At 46.3% G+C, this 21,957-nt stretch overlaps 1 long non-coding RNA gene across 2 annotated transcripts in view; it reads right to left on the reverse strand.

Moving 5' to 3' along the window:
* LOC123934431 overlaps positions 1-14,046 on the reverse strand; it is a 33,084-nt gene extending 19,038 nt beyond the window's left edge. For both annotated transcript variants that reach the window (XR_006816795.1, XR_006816796.1), the window contains exons 1-3: positions 13,817-14,046; positions 1,682-1,808; positions 673-775 (exon numbers count right to left, since the gene is read on the reverse strand). This is a non-coding gene — a long non-coding RNA (uncharacterized LOC123934431). The remainder of the gene's footprint in view (positions 1-672; positions 776-1,681; positions 1,809-13,816) is intronic.
* Positions 14,047-21,957: the final 7,911 nt, after the last annotated feature.

Consider the following 21,957-nt stretch of genomic DNA (forward strand, 5'->3'; position numbering starts at 1 on the left):
CAATGTGGGGCTCAATCCCAGGACCCCGGGATCATGACCTGAGCCGAAGGCAGACGCTTAACCAACTGAGCCACCCAGGCCTCCCTGCATGTCCTTAATCTATAATCAGATGCTCTCCTGATACTCTGAACCCTTTAGTGCTTTTGCCTCTGTGCCTTCGTCCCACTGATTTTGCCTTTCTTCTAGCAGTTTCTATTGCCTAAAACTCTTTCTGTGCTTCTCTGCTTCACCAATCCCTTCTTGGCCTTCCCCAACTAGTCCAACTCTCCCCTAGTCCAGTGATTCCTGCTGGTTTTTCCACAACAGCGCTTTATTTACATAATTTACTTGATTTTTGTATATTATGACTTCCCAACTGATGGTAGGCATGCCTTGAAGATGTGGTTATTGTCTCTGCATTCTCCTTACTCTAAGTTCAGTACTGGGCACACTGAGTTATGGAGGATCCTGAGAACCTGGCAAACAAGTTAGACTCAGTGTTAAAGGGGCTTCCGTAAGTGTGACAGTGACAAAAACCAAGACATATTTTATGCAAATCTGTGTTTCCCATGGTGGGAGTGGGGAGAAAACTAAAGTAAATGTCCTTCGATGTAAGCCATAAGAACTGTGGTTTTCTTTCCACATTTGGTTAACACTCCCCATCTCATCAATATACGGACAATATACACTTACTGCACATCTGGGGTTGGCATTCAGAATTGGGACTACAAAGTCATTGTACGGGGCCTTGCGGCACAGGACTTGGACAGGAGCCAGGAGGGCAGAGGAGGAGGTGCTGGAAGAGATTTAAACATCACTGGCGATTGTTATGAACAACTTCATGCCAATAAATTTGGAAAATTAAGTGAAAGAGACAATCTTGCAGATGTAAAGTAACAAAATCAATTCCAAAAAAATGGAACACCAGAATAAATCAATAGCCTCTTAAAAAGATGAAAGAGAAAGTAAAAATTCTCTCCCAGGGCCCACTCTACCCTCCACAAAAGAAAGAAAGAGAAGGAGAAGGGAAGGAAGGGAGGGAGGGAGGGAGGGAGGGAGGAAGGGAGGGAGGGAGGAAGGGGACCACCAGCTTCAGATACTTTTCATGGATGTGTTTTTCACCATTTTCAGAAAATAGGAAATCATATAAACTGTTACATCAAATAAAATGGGAAACTGCCCAGCTCATTTTATGGGGCTATTAGAATCTTAATCTTCGGGGCACCTGGGTGGCTCAGTCGTTAAGTGTCTGCCTTCAGCTCAGGTCATGATCCCAGGGTCCTGGGATCAAGCCCCGCATCGAACTCCTTGCTCTGTAGGAAGCCTGCTTCTCCCTCTCCCACTTCCCCTGCTTGTGTTCCCTCTCTCGCTCTTCTCTCTGTGTCAAATAAATAAATTAAAATCTAAAAAAAAAAGAAAAGAATCTTAATCTTCAAACCAGATAAATACAATAACAAGATAAGGCAGAAATGGACTAAACTCATTTATGAGCACAAATTCCAAACTTTTGAATAAAATATTAGCAAGTTGAATGCAGCAGTGTACAGGACACTAAAACATCAGGGCCAAGCAGAGTTATTGCAGGTATGCAAGGATGGTTCAACATCAGAAATCTATTATGGAATTCATTGTTGATAGAAGAAAGAAGAGAGTGAAGTCATCAAAAGACAGAGTTAAGTTCCATCTCTGTTCTGCCACTAACCAGCTATACAACCTTTCACCTGTCTCCGGCCCACTTCCAATGGGCCTCTCAGGAAGGGCTCTTCACTGAGAGGGGGAGCACAGCTTTGAGAAGCCGCCTGTTCCTCTCACCGTGCCACTTTACTCATCTGTGAAATGAAGAAATAGTCTGTCATTGTATAAGCTTCATGAAAGGCACATGATAGGGTCCAACAAAACAGAAAGGGAAAAATTGCCACATGATTGGGTACTGGTTGAGCAATTGAGTCCAAGGTGCTGGTGGGCTCGTAGGAGGAGATCAGGCCCACAGTGCCACCCTGTGGCTTGTTGGGAAATGCATAAAAGGTATAGGTACCTCTGGGGCCGGCTGATTACAGACAAGAAGAAACAAATTTGGACTAAATACAGTGGTGGATGATGGAAGTACATGCTACCATCTGAAGTAGTTTTCTTTCTTTCTTTTTAACTGTTGGTTGTTTTTTTTTTAAAGTTTATTTGTTTACTTAAATAATCTCTACACCCAGCATGGGGCTCAAACTCATGACCCTGATATCAAGACTCACATGGTCTTCCCACGGAGCCAGCCAGACGTCCCTAAAGTTGGTTTTCAAAACAAAACAAAACTGAATCAGGGGCATCTGGCTGGCTCAGTCTGTTGAGCATCTGCCTTTGGCTCAGGTCATGATCCCAGGGTCCTGGAATCGAGCCCCTCGTCAGGCTCTCTGCTCAGTGTGAGCCTGCTCCCCCTGCTTGTACTCTGTGTCAAATAAATAAGTAAAATCTTAAAAAAAAAACAAAAAACAAAAAACAAAAACCTGAATCTGATCAAGCCTCTAGATCTGTGTTATCCAAATACAGTAGTCAGTCATATATGGCTACTCATATTTAAATGAATTAAAATTAAATAAAATTAAAAATCTAATTCCTCAGTTTTATGTTTTAAAACTAGCTAGCATCTCAAGTGCTCAGTACTCCCATGCGGTGAGTGGCTGCCATACTGGACAGTACAGATACAAAACATTTCTCATTATAGAAAGTTCTACTGGATAGCACTGGTCTAGCTCTACCTACCAATTTATAGGGAATACAGAGGACAAAGGAACATGTCAAATCACACCATGAGGATGAACTAAAGCAACCTTCAGACAATGGGAAATTTTTAAAAAGATTTATTTATTTATTTATTTGAGAGAGAGAGAGAGAGAGAGAGAGAGAGTATGAGCAGGGGGAGGGGCAGAGAGAGAAGCAGACTCCCTGCTGAGCAGGGAGCCCTATGTGGGGCTTGATCCTGGGACTCCAGGATCATGACTCAAGCCAAAGGCAGACGCCTAACCAACTAAGCCACCCAGGTGCCCCACAGACTATGGAAAATTCTTACGGGCAAATTATCCAATTTCTTCAACAACAACAACAACAATAAGTTATGAGACAAAAATGAAATGGAGGGTAAATGTAGAGACTAACAGACTTAAGAAACAGACCATCAATTGGACTTGTTTACATCTTGATTCAAACGAACTCTTGATTTTGTATAAATCCAGTTGGGAAAATATGAGCACTGAGTAAATGGTTGACGGTATGAACTAACTATTGTTATGGGGGGTGATAATGGTATTGTAGTTATGTTCTTTTATAAAAGTCTTTAACTCTTGGGACACCTGGGTGGCTCAGTCGAGTGTCTGCTTTTGACTCAGGTCATGATCTTAGAGTCCTAGGATAAAGTCCCACATGGGGCTCCCTGCTCAGCAGGGAGTCTGCTTCTCCCTCTGCCTGCTCTGCTTGCTGCTCCCCCTGCTTGTGCTCTCTCTCTCTCTCTGACAAATAAATAAATAAATAAATTTTAAAAAGTCATTAACTCTTAGGGGCACCAGCTAGCTCAGTTGGTGGAATATGTGACTCTTGATGTTGGGGTTGAGTTCGAGCCCCATGTTGGGTGTAGAGATAACTTTAAAAAATGAAGTCTTGGGGGGCGCCTGGGTGGCTCAGTGGGTTAAAGCCTCTGCCTTCAGCTCAGGTCATGATCCCAGGGTCCTGGGATCGAGCCCCACATCAGGCTCTCCGCTTCGCGGGAAGCCTGCTTTCTCCTCTCTCTCTGCCTGCTTGTGATCTCTGTCTGTCAAATAAATAAAATTAAAAAAAAAAAAAAGTCTTGGGGCACCTGGGCGCCTCAGTGGGTTAAGCCTCTGCCTTCATCTCAGGGTCCTGGGATCGAGTCCTGCATTAGGCTTCCTGCTCAGCGGGGAGCTTGCTTCCCCCCGACCCCCCACCTGCCTCTCTGCCTACTTGTGATCTCTGTCAAATAAATAAGTAAAATCTTTAAAAAAAATAAAGTCTTAAAAAAAGTCTTTTAGGGCGCCTGGGTGGCTCAGTTGTTGAGCATCTGCCTTTGGCTCGGGTCATGATCGTAGGGTCCTGGGATCGAGCCCTACATTGGGCTCCCTGCTCAGTGGGAGGCTGGCTTCTCCCTCTCCTACTCCCCCTGTTTGTGTTCCCGCTCTCGTTGTGTCTCTCTCTGTCAAATAAATAAATAAAATCTTTCAAAAAAATAAGTCTTTAACTTTTAGAGATACATTTTGAAAAATCTGGCCATGAAATGATATGCTGAGATTTGTTTCAAAGCATTCTAGGGGTGGGGAAGGGAGTAAAGGAATAGAGGAGATGAGATTGGCCATGAATAGATAACTTTAATTAATTTATTTTTTTTAAAAAGATTCTATTTATTTATTTGACAGAGAGAGAAATCACAAGTAGGCAGAGGGGCAGGCAGAGAAGAGGGGGGAAGCAGGCTCCCCGCTGAGCAGAGAGTCCAATGTGGGGGTCGATCCCAGGACCCTGAGACCATGACCTGAGCTGAAGGCAGAGGCTTAACGCACTGAGGCACTCAGGTGCCCCAACAGATAACTTTTAAATTTGGGTGATGAGTACTAAGGGTACCCAGATATCTGGTCAAACATTATTCTGGGCTTGTCTGTGAATGTTTTGGATGAGATGAACACTGACATTGGTAGACTGAGAAAAGGAGATTGCCCACCCCAATGTGGGTGGGCCTCATCCAATCAGTTGAAAGCCTGAACAGAACAAAAAGGCTGAAAGAGGGATCTCCTCCTGCCTTACGGCCTTAAAACTGGGACATTGTTTTTCTCCCGATCTTTGGAACTGTAGCTAAAATATCAGCTCTTCCTGGGTCTCAGGACTGCTGTCATTCAGGCTGAAACCACTCTATCAGCTCTCTGGGTCTCTAGCTTGTTGATTGCAGACGTTGGGACTTATCAGCCTCTATAATTGCATGAGCCAATTCTTTGTAATGAATCTCTTTATGTACACACACATCCCATTGGTTGTTTCCCTGGAGAACCCTGAGAAATACACTCAATAAATAAACCCCATTACTGGATAAATACTCCTGTGGGCGCTGTGATGTTTCAGCACAACCTGAGGCAATATACCGACTTTCGTCCCTCCGAGTCACAAGTACGGCCTCTCTTCTATAATTAGAATATCCGCTCCAAGATAACCATACCTCCTCATCCCCCCTGGCTCAAGCCTGCTTCTGGTTGGAATCTTCTAGCAGTAAGTAGGCATGCCTGGCTTCCTGACTGTTTCTCCACCTTACACTTCCCCTCCCCTCCCCCCCACCTCTAGCTTCTCAGAGGTGAGGTTGAGCGGAGCGAGGAGGAGTGGTGTCTCTCTAGACTTGTCACTCTCTCTGAGTCTGGGCAGTGTCTAAGGCTGATTCTTTCTCCCCTGAGTTTTTGTGGGCTTTTCAAAGATTCTCACTCCTGTCAAGGCTGTGGATACAGAGGTGGGCCTCCCTCAGCCCTGGGCATTGGGTACTACCCTCCAGCTTCCTTGTGTTCTCACCTCCCATCACCACCGCCCACCCCAGAAGTCCTCTTGGGCCGTCTCTAAGATAACCCTAAGGAGGCTGTCTCCTTTGGGGCCAAGAAAACACCCAGACCACCTTTCTCCCGACAGGCTCTGGAAGGGTGGGCTGATGCAGTGTGACAGTGCTCCTTCTCTTGGCCACCATGGCCGTGAGCTTGCTGTCATTTGCCCTTTAGAAGTCTTGGGTACCCGAGAGACACCTGGGTGGCTCAGTCGGCCAAGCATCCAACTCTTGATTTTGGCTCAGGGCATGATCTTAGGGTTGTGAGATGGAGCCCCACCTCAGACTCTCCCTCTGCTCCTGCTCTTTCTCTCAAAATAAACAAATCTTAAAAACAAACAAACAAAACAAAAAGAAAAGAAGTCTTGGGTGGGAGCAAACCCTGGTCCACAGCCTACGAGAGTGTTCTTGAGTGTGGAGCTGCACCACTCACTGTGGCCCTAGGCTTCTTGGTGGCTGGGTGGGGAATGAGTGCTGGGGGAACTCACGGTGGCATTCTGACGTGTGTGCAAATGCCCTGGGGCCAACCCTTGACCGATCTGGAACTTGGAACTTGGAGTCCATGTATAAATTCAGTTTTTCTCCATCCCTCCTAGGCAGACAATTCTGAGGTACCCATTATGTGGATCATCCAAAAGTCCCCGGTGATATCAGGGCCCAGTTCACCTACAGCACTGGTCAACCGTCCTTGGTTCACTCTTTCCTGCCAAGCCCCTGCCCGCCCCCCTCTCTCCACCCCTGTCACTCCCATTCCCTGGGACCTCTCCGCAAAATAAACTATAAAGAAGCCCCTTTCTCAGGCTTTGCTTTTGAGGGGTGGTCAGGAGACAAGCTCAGATGGACCCCTCATTCAGCTTTGGGTTAAAAGTCATCATCTCCCCCACATATCTCCTTCCTCACATAACCTGTCATTTTGGGGGGTAGATGGGATCTTAGACACAGCAAGTACTACCTACCTCTCCCTCAAATCTCTTTAACTATTTGCCCCATCTCACTCTCAGACATTTCCTACCCTTGACTCCCAGAGCGGCTGGACAGGTCTGAGGACCATTTCCTTTGTAAATCTGTAGAGGTATATGCTAAATCGGCCCCTCACCCCAAGAATTCATATCTCCTGTCCCTTAGTAGCTGTGCAGAAGTTTCCATTTTCATATTCTGTTACACACCAAACATTCAGCCCAGCGTTCCTTTTCAGGAACCAATGGCATCTAGTTTTTTCTTTCAGGTCTGCAACATTATTTCCGGTTCTCCTACCATCCTGGTTGCAAACCACCACTCCCCCATCCCCAGGTCCTGTTCTTTTTTTTTTTTTTTTCCTTTAAAGATTTTATTTATTTATTTGACAGAGAGAGACACGGCGAGAGAGGGAACACAAGCACGGGAGGTGGGAGAGGGAGAAGCAGGCTTCCCACCAAGCAAGGAGCCTGATGCGAGGCTCGATCCTAGGACCCTGAGATCATGACCTGAGCCAAAGGCAGACACTTAACGACTAAGCCACCGAGGCAACCCCCGCCCCCCCGCAAGGTCCTGCTCTGACTGGCTTACTCACGTCCATCTGAAACCAGGCCCACTCCCTGCCCACCGCTAGTGACAACAACGAGGCCTACACACTATGTAGCTATAAATGCAGCCCTGATGTGTTCGTGTTAGCAGCCATGTCCTCCGGCTACTTCGGCAGTAACTCCCCATTCCCATCTCTTAATGCCTTCTGGACATTTCCACTTGGGTGCCTGCAAACTCCTCAGATGAGCAAATCCACAGCGGCTGGTTATGTCCTCCCACTGGCTGTCTCGTATTTGTGATCTTGGGCATGAAGTCATCCAACAGTGTCCTGGGCAAGTCACCTCAGAGACTTTCCTAAGGCCTCTGATTCTCCTCTCCTGCCCTTCCTATCTGCCTGTCCCCAGACCCTCTACAGACCCTCTGTGTTCTAAGGCTTGAACATCTCTCGGCCCTACTTGCCTTCTCTGACCTCCCTCCCATCTCTAGTTGTTTTCTCTAAGTCAAGTCAGATCTCATCCCTTTTCTGGGTTAGAAACACTTCTGGCCTTTTTGGTGGCCATGTGATCATCATTTTTTTTAAGTTTTTTTTTTTTTTAATAGAGAGCATACACGGGTGCATGCATGAGCAGGGAAGGGCAGAGGGAGACAGAGTCTTAAGTAGGCTCTGCGCTGAGTGTAGAGATCATATGGGGCTCAATCTCACGACCCTGACCTGAACTGAAATCAGGAGTCAGATGCTGGGGCACCTGGGTGACTCAGTGGGTTAAACCTCTGCCTTCAGCTCAGGTAATAATCTCAGGGTCCTGGGATCGAGCCCCGTGTTGGGCTCTCTGCTCGGCGGGGTGCCTGCTTCCCTCTCTCTCTGTCTTCCTCTCTGCCTACTCGTGATCTGTCTCTCTCTCTCTCTCTCTGTCAAATAAATAAATAAAATCTTAAAAAAAAAAAAAGTCAGATGCTTAACTGACTGAGCTACCCAGGCGCCCCGTAAAACTAAAATTTTTACAGGGCACCTGGATGGTTCAGTTGGTTAGGCATCTACCTTTGGCTCGGGTCATGATCCCTGGGATCCTGGGATTGAGTCCCGCATCGGACTTCCTGCTCGGCAGGGAGCCTGCTTCTTCCTCTGCCCCTCACTCACTTGCTCTCTCAAATAAATAAATTAAATCTTTTAAAAAATAAAAAAAAAATTTTAACGAATCTCTATACCCAAGGTGGGGCTCGAACTTATAACCCTGAGATGAAGAGTCATGTGTTCCACAGACTGAACCAGCCTGGCACCCCTTGATCAGTAGCTTTAGATTCATGAGCAAGAGATACAGGTCTTCACAAACTGGCCTTAATAACCTTCCTCAGGCTCTGTCCGTGCCCACACATGAAGCCCACGCCTGAGGCCTTCCTCCCAGGTCAATGCCTCGGGTCCAGTGGGACCATGGTTTGAAGCTCCGGGTCCCTCTTTAATTACGCCACCAAGTCCCTGGATTCCAGTCTCTGACAGTGACTGGTGACTGAGGTTTTCCAGTCCTTTCCAGTTAGTTACACTTTCTGCTTTCCTCATTTTATTCTCATAGTGAGTCAGATTGCTCAACGATGACTGTATAAGTCTCACGATCATGCTGGCTACACTCATGTGAGTACGTGCTCCCCCATGCCCTGGGAGCATCGAGGGGCCATGGCCCTTTACAAGGCTGCACAGTGGCCTCCACGCTTCACTCTCAGTACCCAGCGTTGAGGGCAGGATTCTGGAACACTGCGATCTTCTCCACCCACACTTCTCAGTTGATGTCATCCCGACACACTAACCTTGGGGCCTTCTCAAAGTGCCTGTGCGGGTCCATGGATCTGCAGAGGCCCATGGACAGCCCTAGCCTATTCTTGGGGCGATCGAGGGGACCTTGGTGCCACTGGAGTCATAATGGCCAAGTCCGCAGGGTGGATGTCACCCAGACTATGGGTAGACCACCCCCCCACCACCACTTTTTTAAACTTAATCTCTGTGCCCAGTGTGGGGTTTGAACTCATGACCTGCAGATCAAGAGTTGCATGCTCTTCTGACTGAGCCAGCCAGGTGCCCCATGGATGGACAGCTCTTAACTCTGGACCCTATGGACCTCTAAGTGGCGAATCCCCAGAAATTCTTGTAAAATCTGATGATGGGTATTTGTAGTTCTGGGAAGAAGGTTCACAACTGTCAGCAGATTTCCAAAGGGATTTGTGGCACAACTGTGGTTCAGAAAGGGAGAACAAGGGGGCCTTCCAGAACCAGCACTTTGTTAGAATATGCTTCTTGCTGATTATAGTAGTAATCCGTATTCATCGTAAAATTGGAAAATTAAAAAAAAAAAAAGAGGGGCGCCTGGGTGGCTCAGTTGGTTAAACATCCGCCTTTGGCTAAGGTCATGATCCCAGGGTCCTGGGATTGAGCCCCAAATGGGGCTCCCTGCTCAGCGGGAAGTCTGCTTCTCCCTCTCCCTCTTCCTCCCCGTTTGTGTTCCTCGCTGTGTCTCTCTTTCTCTCTGTCAAATACATACATAAAATCTTTAAAAAAAAAAAAAAAAGGCCACAAAGAAGATTCTAAAATCACCCTTGATTCTAGCATCCAGAGATAACCATGTTGGCATTTGGGTGTGTATCCCTCCAGCCCTTTCTCTGTGCAAACAGAAGCACATATCATCCCTCTAAATCTAGGCAAGAGGCTCCTTCGTGACCTGCTTTGTTCTACTTAAGAGGACGTTTTCTCAACTTACTGAATCCTTCTAGAACTTTAAGGACTTAAACAACATAATATCCAATCACTTGGGTGCCTTGTTTATTTTACATTGCTTTCTGGGTTTTGCTATAAATAATGTTGTGATAAACATCCTCTTACATACATTAAAAAGTGTTTTTTTTTTTTGGTTCTCTTTCAATACAATTCTAGAAGTGGAATTTTTTTTTTTTTTTTTTAAATTTAACTTCAGGGTGCCTGGATGGCTCAGTGGGTTAAAGCCTCTGCCTTCAGCTCAGGTCATGATCTCAGGGTCCTGGGATTGATCCCTGCATCAGGCTCCCTGCTCAGCGGGGAGCTTGCTTCCCCCTCTCTCTCTCTGCCTGCCTCTCTGCCTACTTGTGATCTCTGTCAAATAAATAAATAAAATCTTTTAAAAAATTTAACTTCAATTAATTAACATATAGTATATTCTTAGTTTCGGTGGTGGAGGTCAGTGATTCATCAGTCTTATATAATACCCAATGCTCATTACACCACGTGCTCTTCTTAACGTCCATCACCCAGTTTCCCCATCCCCCCACTCCCCTCCACCAACCCTCAGTTTGTTCCCTATGATTAAGAGTCTCTTATGGCTTGTCTCCCTCTCTGATTTTGTCTTGTTTTGTTTTCCCCCCCTTCCACTATGATCTTCCGTTTTGTTTCTTAAATTCCACGTTTGAGTGAGATCATATGATAATTGTCTTTCTCTGCAGAAGTGGAATTTTTAAGAGTTTATTTATTTAAGTAATCCCTACACCCAACGTGGGGCTCAAACTCATAACCTCAAGATCAAGAATCACAGGTTCTTTGGACTGAGCCATCCAGGCACCCCTTAGAAGTGGAATTTTTATTTTTTAATTTTTAAAAAAGATTTTATTTGACAGAGAGAGATCATAAGTAGGCAGAGAGGCAGGCAGAGAGAGAGGAGAAAGCAGGCTCCCTGCTGAGCAGAGAGCCCGATGCGGGGCTCGATCCAAGGACCCTGGGATCATGACCTGAGCCCAAGGCAGAGGCTTTAACCCACTGAGCCACCCAGGCGCCCCAGAAGTGGAATTTTTAAATTAAAGTGTATAAACACTTTAAAAAAAAAGATTTTATTTATTGACGGACAGATCACAAGTAGGCAGAGAGGCAGGCAGAGAGAGAGGGGGGAAGCAGGCTCCCCGCTGAGCAGAGCACCCGATGTGGGGCTCGATCCCAGGACCCTGAGATCATGACCTGAGCGGAAGGCAGCGGCTTAACCCACTGAGCCACTCAGGCGCCCATAAACACTTTTATATAAGGATTTTGAATATTGACACATTATTCTCCATAAAGGTTGGTCGCAATTTATTCTTCCACAGTAGCTTGTGAGAACACTTATTCCCTTGCATCCTCTTGTGATCAGTACTCATTGGGTGTTATCTTTTGGGGAGACTCGGAGGGGGATATTTGCGATTTGCTAGGTGGAATACTGCATCTCAGGCTTTCCCGAGTCTCACGCTGGTCTGTGCTTTAGCTATGGGTTGCAGTCAACAGTGCCTGAGAATTTTCTCCAGATTTTGGCAACCCTCTGGCAGGTGCTATTCGACAGAAGATGACATGGGGACAGCTTAATTTCCAGGCAGTGATGAGAGTCCGTGCAGCTGAATGACAGCAGGATAAAATATTTGGTGGCTCTTTCCAAAGATTCCGTCTTGGCCCCAGCTTAAGTCAAAATTTCAATGTCCTGTGAACGTTTAAGAATTGTAGCTCATCTCAAAGTCAGCCCCCACCCCCAGCATCCCCCAATTTTCTGGATAATTTGAGGAGAAAATGAGCATGTCTAAATGAAAACCATTCGTAATTAACAAACATCGGCATAAAGGTGTTTCTGGTTTTATGTAACAGACATGTTAGGGATTCCAGAAAGTTGTGAGTAACTGAAACCCTATTTCTAATTTCTCTAGGATTAACCCGAGGTGATTCTGTTTGTAAAGGAAGTAACATCTGTTGCAAATCTCCATTTTGGTCCAGCTGGAGCACTGACAGTCACTTAGTTGGCTACCTAGGAGCCTAATGTGTGAACATTGTACTCGGAGCTGTGGGAGGGGTGGATTTTAGTCGTGGGTCTCAGTACTGTCCCTTGGGGCTTTACTGAGGAGTGTGGCAGAGTCCCCGACAGGCTGGGTCTACTACTGTCCCTCCTTCCTGCTGGGGGCCCCATTGCTGTCACAACTGTCCCCACTATCTCCTCAGCCTTTGGATACCAGCAGCTGGAAGGGCACAGCTGAGGAAAAGCAGATAAATATGGAAAATGACCCCAGAGATCACCAACCCCCACAGTAGTGTCCCTGAACTGGCCACTAATGTTAACTGGCAGTTTCTGTTTATTTTTTTTTTAATTTTTTAAGTTTTGGGGACGCCGGGGTGGCTCAGTTGGTTAAGCAACTGCCTTCAGCTCAGTTCGTGATCCCAGGGTGCTGGGATCGAGTCCCACCTCGGGCTCCTTGCTCAGCAGGGAGCCTGCTTCTCTCTCTGCCTCTGCCTACCACTCTGCCTGCTTGTGCTGGCTCTCTCTCTCTCTCCCTCTCTGACAAATAAAATCTTAAAAAAAAATTTTTTTTAAGGTTGTATTTATTATTTTGAGAGAGAAAGTGAGAGAGAGCACAAGCAGGGGGAGCGGCAGAGAGAGAGGGAGAAGCAGAATTCCCGCTGAGCAGGGAGCCTGCCCCTGGGGCTTGATCCCAGGACTCTGGGATCATGACCTGAGCCGAAGGCAGATGCTTAACTGACTGAGCCACCCACGTGCCCCAGCAGTTTCTTTTTAAATTGAAAATTGTTCCTCCAGGGAAATTCCTGCCCTTCTCTGGTTTACAGTAAGGCTAAAGGTTTTGACAGATAGAGATAGTATGGAATGGACACAAGCAACTCGGTCCTGAACCAACACAGAATGTTCCTTAAATCCCCCATCAACTTTGCTTTTCAACTTTGCTTTTCGTTCCTTTTTTTTTTTTAAAGATTTTATTTTATTTATTTATTTATTTATTTATTTGACAGAGATCACAAGTAGGCAGAGAGGCAGGCAGAGAGAGAGGAAGAAGCAGGCTCCCTGCTGAGCAGAGAGTCCAATGCGGGGCTCGATCCCAGGACCCTGGGATCATGACCCAAGCCCAAGGCAGAGGCTTTAACCCACTGAGCCACCCAGGCGCCCCTCAACTTTGCTTTTCAATAGCTTAATGCAATGCAACCAACTCCAAGTTCATGATATAACTCCATGGAAGAAAGAAGCAAATGAGCAGGAGTTAGATACAAATGAGACGTGTCCACAAAATGCCATTTTGTAGTTTGTGGTCTGGAGCTTGGAATGCTTTTTCCTGGCGGAAACTAGAGGAGTGTTTAAAGTGGTCATTAGAATCCTAGGCTAGACCTCAAAATTCTATATAATTCATACTATGGCTGAAATACCCGTTCCTTGTCACTAAAAATTGGTAGGAAACAAAATGTGATTTTGCAATAATATTTTAAAAACATAAATTGGAGGGTGCCTGTGTGGTTCAGTCATTAAGCGTCTGCCTTTGACTCAGGTCGTGATATCTGGGTCCTGGGATGGAGCCCCACATAGGGTTCCCTGCTCAGTGGGAAGCCTGCTTCTCCCTCTCCCACTCTCCCTGCTTGTACTTCCTCTCTCGCTCTGTCTCTCTCTGTAAAATAAATAAAATCTTAAAAAATAAGTAAATGGATAAACAAACAAATAAATAACAACCCAAAGTGGGGGCGCTTAGGTGGCTCAGTTGGTTAAGCATCTACTGCCTTCAGCTCAGGTCACTATCTCCGGGTCCTGGGATTGAGCCCTGCTTTGGGCCCCCTGCTCAGTGGGGAGCCTGCTTCTCTCTCTCTCTCTGCCACTCACCCTGCCCTCTCCTTCTCTCTCTAAAATAAATAAATAAATCTTTTTAAAAAGTAAAAAATAAAAACATGAAAAACAATTTCAGAAACAGAAAATAAGACAGGTTTTGTTCATCTGAAGCACTAGCCCTTAAAAAAAAAAAAAACGGACTTACTAGAAAGTAGGGAAACAGCAGTTCACTTCGGAGAAGATTTTAGCAGGTACTTCTGGGAACTCTCAAAGGGCTTCGGACTTGAAGTTGCAGGTTCTTATTCCTAATTTTACCTCACAACCAAAGCTTTTCTTTCTTTCTTTTCTTTCTTTCTTTCTTTCTTTTTCTTTTTTTAAATACAGTCATGGCACTAAAACCATTCTGGTTTAACAACTGTACTGGGTGGGGAGAGGGATCTGGGCTTGAAAGTGGAATTAAAAGGGGGAGAGATTTTACTGAAGTCACGTGTGTACTAGAGAGAGGCTCTAGGAGATTAGGCACAAGGTGAAAGAGGACAGAACTGAACTTTGCCCCGCAAGGTGACAGATGGCAGTGAGGGAAAAGAATGGCGAGGGTAGAGAAGACAGGGTTCACCAGTGTGCTGGGCCCGCAGAGTGGCTCCGTCAGCACGGGAGAGCCTGGAGGCTGTATCTGGAGTGTTGGATACGGATGGAAGGCACCATGTGTGTCCAGCCATTTATTTTTTTTTTTTTCGTAGAGATTTTTATTTATTTATTTGACAGAGATCACAAGTAGGCAGAAAGGCAGGCAGAGAGAGCGTGGGGGAAGCAGACTCCCTGCCGAGCAGAGAGCCCGATGCGGGGCTCGATCCCAGGACCCCGAGATCATGACCTGAGCCAAAGGCAGAGGCTTAACCCACTGAGCCACCCAGGCGCCCTGTCCAGCCATTTACTTACGAGACCTGTTTTAATACCCGCTGTTTGAAACGAAGAGCACGCCTGCTCTGTAGAGCCAGGCTCTTGGAGCTCGTTGCCAAAGATGGCCCCCCCAAGGCACTGGTGTTCATGCCCTTGGATCCTGGCTGACCCTGAGACTTGCCTTTTGGCTAACAGAAAATGGTGGAATGACCCTGTGTGACTTCCAGGGCAAGATCCTAGTAAGTCTGGTAGCTACCACGTGGGACTCCTGGAACATGTGCTCTTCGAGAAGCCCACATGCTCCCACCGCTACTGCGTTGTAAGGAGGCCCACAGCTGCTTTCCAGCCACTCCAGCCCAGGTGCAGACGTGTGAGTGAGGAAGATTCAGCCAAGTGCAGCCTTATCCACCATCTGACTGCAACCAAACTCAGAACCTCAAGAAAGAACTGCACCTCTGAGTATGTTCTCTCCCAGAACTCTGAGGAATAATAAATGGACGGTTGGTTTTTTTTTTCTTTAAGATTTTATTTATTTATTTATTTTGACGGGGGCCGGGGGGACTTGAGTATGAGGAGGACAGAGGGAGAGACACCTGGGTGGCTCAGTTATGAGGCTTTCCGCTTGGGTCATGGTCCCAGGGTCCTGGGATCAAGCCCCACATCAGGCTCCCTGCTCGGCGGGAAGCCTGCTTCTCCCTCTCCCACTTCCCCTCCTTGTGTTCCGGCTCTTGCTCTCTCTCTCTCTGTCAAATAAATAAATAAAATCTTTAAAATAATAATTGGTATTATTATTATTATTTCCCAGCATGCTCAGCTTTTAGACTTCAATTCATTTCTTCCTCAGTCTCACTCATGGGCCCTTTGCTAGGTTAGAAATCTAGTGACTACAATTAAGGAAAAGAAATTAACTTCTTGAATGAATAGAGGTAACATTAGCTCTCTGTGGCATTCTGGTGGGCGGTCTTGGTGGAACCCCAGAAGTATTTCTGGGCCAGTGTCTCACAGCTTACCGGAAAAGCAGCTTCCCATCTCTACAATTTCACTGCTATACGTTAAATCTCATGGATTTCTCTACGCTCTCAAAGATCTGGGTCCTTCTGGAGACAGAGAAGAGTGCGGGTGTTTTGCAGAGACTGGCTTAGGGAATTGAGTAAAGGAAGACCATTTGCGCACACTGCTTGAGATTCCTTGTGCTGTTGAAATGACTTTAACAGAGCACTCACTTTCTTGGTGAGTTTTCCCTGGGTGGTTGTTTATGATGAGGCCGATAGCCTCTTCGGTGAACAATTACACAGATTACGGCAATCAGGACGACAGTCATCGAGCTGGCTTTGAGATCACAGTTTCACCGGTTCCTTCCCCTCACAAGGACAAAGTATGTGGTCACGTTGGAGGAGCTGATACGACATAGAGAATTGGTCCGAGGGCTCAGTTCCCCTTCCAAAGCAGAAAATCAACAGGACTTGCTTCCCTCCTCCTACCTGGAATGCTGTTTTGAAACAGATGGCGCTCGAAAACGTCTGCCCGATGAATGAATCTATGACTTAGAAGTCCTGAAACGGAGTAGTTTGGAGTCAGGTAGCCCACAGGGGATGCTATAAATAGCCAGACTGAAAACAGCCCCATTCATGCTGTAATTGAGTTACACCCTTGCTAACTGTACAAGGTATTCGTCCAGGCTGGAAACAGGCCAAACTATAGAATGTCATCAAGGACATCTTGGGGGTGAGGGGGGGAGAGTATCTAGGTTTCTAGACTTCATGGACACCGTGTATGTTAACATCAAACATTTCTGATCTTTTACAAGTTAAATGCCAGAAGATGTAACAAGACTTTCTTGTTTTGAAAGGCTTTGGTCGGAACCCTGTGTGGCACAAACAAGCCCTGTTGTCAACACTGCCAAGGGGCCTCGCGTGGGGGAGGGGGTGTCAGAAGGGACAAAGGTGCCTGTGAGCTGGGCTGTGGCAGCTGGTTTCTCTTGGGCTCCCGAAGGGCATCGAGAAGACATAAGAGAAGGCAACAGTGGTTTGCCTCACTCCAGTCCTTCCCCAGAAGTGCCCGACTGGAAAACCAATGGTTGGTCGGAAGCAATAACGGTGACAGTGACCGTGGGGAAGGCAGGAGCAGAACGAGAAGGGGCCTGATCCCATTTTCAGAGCTACCAACTCTCGGGTCTTTCTTCAGAAACATTTCTGCTAAAGGGACTTGCCTCTATTTTCGCTCTGCTTTCCCAGCCAACTGGGGTTGGGTCCCCTCAAATTGGCGGATGTAGGAAAAATGTTTTTACTGTATATCGAAACCCTGCGCTCCTGTGTGGTGACTCTAGGAGGCACGGCCTTTGGAAGGTGGTTAGGTCATGAGGCTGGTTAGGTCACTGAGCCCTGGGACCTCATGACCGGACTAGTGACCTTATAAAAGAGACTCCAGAGAGGTCCCTAGCCCCCTTCCACTCTGTGAGGACACACCAAGATGATCATCTAGGAACCAGAAAGTGGAACCTCACCAGACACCGAACCTGCCAGAGCCTTGACCTTGCACGGGCCGCCTCCAACACCGTGAGAAATACATTTATGTTGTTCATAAGCCACCCATCTGTGGCAGCCTGAAAGGACTAAGACGGCTCTCCAGTTGTCCCTGTGATGAGGTCATGATATAATACAAGGAGGTTGTGATGGTTAATTAACTGCCAAGGAAAGATCCCTGCCTGCTATTAAACTTAGGTTAATTGAAAAGCATAATTATCCAATAAACCTTTGGGGGAAAGGACAAAAGGAAAGTTCAGAGTGTACGCTGCTGACTAGTTTACATTTCTGGACACTAAATCTTCCAGGACCGTCCGAAAGTACTTTATTCAACATTCGTCAGAAGAATTTACCAAAGAAGAAGGCGATGACAGGGAGGAAAGGAAGGGACACTGGGCCTTTATGTGAAATCTGCCCCTGCTGTTAGCACCACAAAACAGTAGCAAGAGAACTGTGACTTTAAAAACACCTTTGAAGGCTCAGGGATATGTTTTAATGGCCTCGAGTTCTCACAGATCAGGATGTAAGAAGCAGGTATAGATTTATTTATGTATTTAAAAAGATTTTACTTATTTATTTGACAGAGAGAGACACACACAGCAAGAGAGGGAACACAAGGGGCGCCTGGGCGGCTCAGTGGGTTAAAGCCTCTGCCTTCAGCTCAGGTCATGATCTCAGGGTCCTGGGATTGAGCCCCGCATTGGGTTCTCTGCTCAGCGGGGAGCCTGTTTCCCTTCCTCTCTCTCTGCCTGCCTCTCTGCCTGCTTGTGATCTCTGTCTGTCAAATAAATAAATAAAATCCTAAAAAAAAAAAAAAAAGAGAGAGAGGGAACACAAGCAGGGGGAGTGGGAGAGGGAGAAGCAGCGCCCCCTTCCTCCCCCACTGAGCAGGGAGCCCACCACCACAGCCTGGGATCCTGACCTGAGCAGAGCCCCGAAGCCAGAGGCCTAACAACTGTGCCACCCAGGCGCCCCAAGAAGCAGACACTTCAAAGAGAGGGCCCACAGATTGAAAAACACCACGCTGCAAGTCAGAAGTGCTGACTGGTTTCTGTTTCAAAAAAAAACTTCTAATTTTGAAATATTATAGATTCACAGGGGTTGCATAACTCTAGTACAAAATGAAAGCGAGGAAGTGTGCAATGCACAGATCTCACTCAGATTTTACCAGTTTTGCAAGCACTCAGTTGTGTGTGTCTCTGGGTGTAGCTCCACATAATGCTATCACATCTGTAGCTTTGTGTAACCACCGAGACACTGAGCTCTCCCATCTCCACGATGGTCCTTTGGATTATCCCTTTATAGCCATACCCACTCCCTTCCCCTTCGCCTGGCAATAGTACACTGTTCTCCACCTCCAGAATCATGTTATTTAGTGAATGTTATACAAATGAGACCATGTAGGGGCACCTGGGTGGGTCAGTAGGTTAAAGCCTCTGCCTTCGGATCAGGTCATGATCTCAGGGTCGTGGGATCGAGCCCCACATTGGGCTCTCTGCTCAGCAGGGAGCCTGCTTCTTCCCTCTCTATCTGTCTGCCTCTCTGCCTACTTGTGATATCTCTCTCTATCAAATAAAAAAAAAAACCAAATGAGACCATGTAGTGTATAAACTGTTGAGGTTGGCTTTTTTAAAATAAGGGTTTTTTTAAAAAAAGATTTTATTTATTTACTTGAGAGAGAAAGAGTATGCGGGGAGAGGAAGAAGGGGAGGGAGACGGGAAGAAGCTCAAGCAGATTCCCTGCTCAGTGTGGAGCCTGACATGGGGCTCGATCTCATGACCCTGAGATCATGACCTGAGCCCAAATCAGGAGTTGGACCCTTAACCAACTGAGCCACCCAGGCGCGCCAAGATTAGCTTTTTTTTTTTTTTTTTTAAGATTTTATTTATTTCTTTGACAGAGAGAGAGGAGAGAGAGAGAGATCACAAGTAGGCAGAGAGGCAGGTGGGGATGGAGGGAAGCAGGCTCCCTGCTGAGCAGAGAGCCCAATGCGGGGCTTGATCCCAGGACCCTGAGATCATGACCTGAGTCGTAGGCAGCGGCTTAACCCACTGAGCCATCCAGGCGCCCCAAGATTGGCTTTTTAAAACAAGTTTACTTACTTATTTTTTAGTAATCGCTACACCTAGCATGGGACTCGAACTCACTTGCGTGATATACTGACTGAGCCAGTCAGGCACCCCTGGTGTCTCTTCTTATTAAGGACACCAATGCCATTATCAGGGCCCCACCCTCATAACCTCCTCTAAACCCAATGACCTCCCAAGGGCCCCCCCATCTCCAAATACTATCACATTGGGGGTTAAGACTTTAACACATGAACTTTGGGGGGGAATCACAAATGTTCAGTGCATAACAATTGTTCATTCCTTTTAATTTTTATTTATTTATGTATTTAAAGATTTTATTTTTTAAATTTATTTGACAGACGGAGATCACAAGTAGGCAGAGAAGCAGGCAGAGAGAGAGGAGGAAGCAGGCTCCCCGCTAAGCAGAGAGCCCGATGCGGGGCTCGATCCAGGACTCTGGGATCATGACCTGAGCCGAAGGCAGAGGCTTTACCCCACTGAGCCACCCAGGCGCCCCGTTCATTCCTTTTTTGATGAAAACAGAAAGGTTTTAAGTAATCTCTATGCCCAATATGGGACTCGAACTCGCAACTCTGAGATCAAGAGTCACATGCTCTGCTGACTCAGCCAGCCAGGTCCCTCTCATTCCTTTTTATTGTTGAGTCCTATTCCATGGTACGGACGTGCCATAGGTTAGCCAGTTACCCACCGAAGGACATTTTGGATAGCTTTCAATCTTTGCTATTACAAATAAAGCTGCTATGAACATTTGTGTAGAAGTTTACACGAGAAAATAAATTTTCATTTCTCTGGGATAAATGGCCTGAGTGCAAGTGCTGCGTCATACAGTAAATCCATTTTTAGGTTTAAAAGGACTTGCCCCGGGGCACCTGGGTGGCTCAGTGGGTTAAAGCCTCTGCCTTCGGCTCAGGTCATGATTCCAGGATCCTGGGATCGAGCCCCTCGTCGGGCTCTCTGCTTGGCAGGGAGCCTGCTTCCCTTCCTCCCTCTCTGCCTGCGTCTCTGCCTACTTGTGATCTCTGTCTGTCAAATAAATTAATAAAATCTTTAAAAAAAAAAGGGGGGGGGACTTGCCCAGGGACACCTGGGTGGCTCAGTGGGTTAAGCATCTGCCTTTGGCTCACGTCATGATCTCAGGGTCCTGGGATGGAGCCCCTGCGTTGGGCTGCCTGCTCAGTGGGGAGTTTGCTACTTCCTCTGTACCCCCCTCTTCCGCTTATTCTCTCTCTCTCAAATAAATAAATAAAATCTTAAAAAGAATAAAATAAAAGGACCTGCCCAACTGTTTGCTAGAGTGGCTATATAGTTTTACACTCCCGTCAGCAATGTATGACAGATCTAGTGTCTCTACATCCTCTCCAGCATTTGGTACTACTGGTATTTTTTATTTTGGCCATTGTGACAGGTGTGTGGTGTTTTCTCATTGTGGTTTCAGTTTGTATTTCTGTAATGACTGATGACGTTGAAATTCTTTCATGTGTTTGTTGGCCATCTGTATATCTTACTTCTGTGAAGTATCTGTTGATATCTCTTGCCCATTTTCTAACTGGATCATTACCACTGAGTTTTGAAAGTTCTTCATGTATTTTAGATATAAGTCCTTTGTCAGATGTGCGATTTGCAAATATTTTTTTCTCAGTCATTCGCAGAGTCTTTGGCGGGGCAAAGTTTTTAACTTTGATGTGGTTTTATTTTATTTTATTTTTAAAAGATTTTATTTGTTTATTTGACACAGAGAGAGAGATCACAAGTAGGCAGAGAGGCAGGCAGAGAGAGAGGAAGGGAAGCAGGCTCCCTGCTGAGCAGAGAGACTGATGCGGGACTGGATCCCAGGACCCTGAGATTATGACCCAAGCCGGAGGCAGAGGCTTAACCCACTGAGCCACCCAGGTGCCCCATGATGTGGTTTCATCCTAAAGTTAAAAAAAATAAGAGTGATCTCCTAGCCTGCCCTGTATTCCATGCCAAATAAGGGCAAATACATAGTTCATCCAGCCATCTGTCCATCCAGGCAATGTCTATTGAGCACCTACTATGTTTCAGGTACTAGTGATCTGAAAAGGAATAAAATATGGTTGCCTCTAAGGGTTCATATTTTCATGGGAAGGCATGAGTTCCACCACAGTGTGGTAAGGGATGTGAAGTAGGCTGTGGGAGCACAGGACAGAGCATTTGCTCTGGCCTGGGGAGGTGGGGAAGGCTGCTCCTTGTTTTTCTCCTTCACACAGCTTCTGAGGGACTGTCAGTTAGAAACCAGTTGAAATCCTAGCATTTTTCTAGCTCTATATAGGTCATAGTGTATCATGGAAAAACATTTCCATCCATTCTTTTCATCAAAATTACCGCTGGTTCATTTTCTAGAACATTCTTTCCACATCCCCGAATGACTAATACCAAAACTGAGATCCTGTGAAATTAGCTGAGAATTCACCCCAGACTGTGTTCATTTTACAAAAATAAAATGACACCTGTTAGTTCAATGGGTGGTCTTCGCCATGAAGCACAAGCATCAAGGAAAGGTGTAGCTGGGACTTGTTGCATAACAGTCCTTGGTCCTAATATAGCAACGTTCATCTGAGAAGCTTAAAGGACCTGACTCACATGACAAGCTGCCTCATTTTGCACTGACTCTTTGAGGAAGACAAGACAAGATTTATTACACAGTGGCCTATATTCCAAATAGAGTATGATGTTCTCTACCCAGGTAAATGGAAAAGTATGTCCTGTGACTCATTCAGGAGGAACCTAGAGATCCTTCCGTGAGAAGAGAGAATCGAACCATTGGTTTAGGCCACGGTTCTGCTCCAAGAATTTTTTTTAAAGTGTAAGGCCT

The sequence above is a fragment of the Meles meles genome, chromosome X (assembly GCF_922984935.1).
Source record: "Meles meles chromosome X, mMelMel3.1 paternal haplotype, whole genome shotgun sequence".
NCBI lineage: Eukaryota > Metazoa > Chordata > Mammalia > Carnivora > Mustelidae > Meles > Meles meles.